We start from the raw sequence: 2,180 nt of genomic DNA, 5'->3' as shown, positions 1-2,180 counted from the left end.
TTAGTCTTGTGTTGTAATTTTGATTGCTCTTTAAAAGTCGGGGCTCATTTTTTTTTATGAGTGGTCACCAACGTTACTGTTTTGAAGTTCAAGGGGGGAGGGGATTACTAGTAACTTTATTTAGTAAATACAATGAAATTAAGTTGGACTGATCTTCTAGGGACCACAAATTTTGTTCATTGCAACAGGAATTTGGTTGTAATGGAATTCAAGCAATGTAACTAAACTAAATCGGGACTTGGATTTTAAATCACTGTACAGGCATTAGTTGCAACTTGATTTCACTATTTATTTACATAGAGAAATCGACAGGAAACTGCATTTTTGATGAAATAATTTTTAGTAAAGAATAGCCTCGAAGGCAATGAGGGATCTTTTTTGGTGTCTTGTCTACTACCATCTTTCGAATGACAGCCAAGAATTTTTGGATTGGTATTTTGAATTAGTCACAAAAATATATACAAAAGACCTCAAACATCTAAATTTTACTTGAAATATTAGCACATTGGCGTCATAATTGGCACATAAATTGATTTAAAATTTCACGTTTTACTTTTCTCGTGAAAATGTCAAAGAAATAATGCATTATTTTCATTACTTTTCAGTTGAGGCAGTTTTATAAGAAGTGCCAAGATACGCTCAGTTTTTGATTTGCTTTATTTTTTATGAAGGATTGTTAAAATTTTAGAAGAGGATGTGGAGTTTTTCTTGCGCATTGAGCGTCAGCTAAACGAATTACAGCACATTATACTCCCTATTTGCTGCTATCTTTCACTGGGTTCGTACGCTCAGGGAAAACCTGGAATTGTTTGCGAATTTTCCAAATTTGCCCCCGACTTTTTTTTTCTATTTTTTTCCTCGGGAATTTTGTTTTATGAGATCTAATCTTCATTTTTATCAGTTTCCTTAAAAAAAATTTGTAGAGATTTTTGAGGCAAGATGACGCTGGCAAGAAAAAAAAATGCCACTCGAAAATATTTTCGCAGCCGCGATTTTGGACTCGATAGTTCCCGAAAATAATTCCTCGGGTGAACAGGAATCATGCACATTCATCAGGGAAAACGTAGTCGCCTGTTTTGGTCATTCACAACATGGAAGTACAGTCGAGTCCCGACTTACGCGAGGGATGCGTTCCAAGATTCTTCGCGTAAGTTGAGATTTCGCGTTGTGGAAAAGGGTATGTGTAAAAACTTTTATAAACGTACCCATACGATTAAAGACACTTGTAAACACCCACCTCAAACTGTTAAAAACCATTTCTTAACTATAAATTACTGTTCTTAAAAAATCGAATTTTTATTTATTGTATTAAAAAAAAAAAACTTTTTATTTAACAAACTGTTACGACGCACAAAATCAATAATCAATGGGAAAGGAAGACGTAAAAATAAACCACTACGGTACGTACATTATGCAGTAAAAAAAAACAAATGCACTATAGTTGATGAAACTTTCTCTTTTTTCTTCTGTCTTCAAACTTTAAATGAAACAGCGCTCTTAGGTGTCATATCTTTCCCATATAGAATGAAAAAAATAAATAGAAAATGAGGAGTAGTTATTTGTATAAGCGATGTTCAGACTAGTACGGTGTGGGAACTTCCGCCCTCAGCGATGCCAAAGGGATGAAGGTTCATTCACGAAAAAAAAACCGCGATTGCTTCGCGTTAGGAATAAAATTCTTTACCGGGGGAAAAAATCGCGTTATAGCCATTTCGCGTAAGTCGAATTGCGTTGTAGCGGGAGTCGACTGTAGACACGATCCTTAAATTCCAAAGTCGGTTTTCTTTAATTGCAAACTAATGAAAAAAACACAATGCTGCAAATTGTTATTATCCTATGTTACTACTATTATATATGCGAATGTCTGTATGGATGGAATGTTACGACTCTTTCAAGCAAATAACTACTGAATGGATTTTAATGAAACTTGACAATGATATATCTTACGCATCAGAATAACACAGGGTAGTTTTCGTCCCGTTATGTGGGAACCCCCCCCCCCCCATAGAGGCAATAAAACCCGATTTTCATATAAATTCTCTAATATGGGGATGAAAAAATACTTGCACATATTATCATATGCCAATCGAAAGCTTAAGGGGAGGAGGGGCGCCATGAAACTTTCGCCCCGGGCGCCGTCAGCTTTTCGGACGGCCATGAACTTTAGATTAGGAACTCAT

The sequence above is a fragment of the Uloborus diversus genome, chromosome 1, assembly GCF_026930045.1.
Source record: "Uloborus diversus isolate 005 chromosome 1, Udiv.v.3.1, whole genome shotgun sequence".
NCBI classification, from domain to species: domain Eukaryota; kingdom Metazoa; phylum Arthropoda; class Arachnida; order Araneae; family Uloboridae; genus Uloborus; species Uloborus diversus.
The sequence above is the reverse complement of the archived record's forward strand: the minus strand, read 5'-3'. Positions refer to the sequence as shown.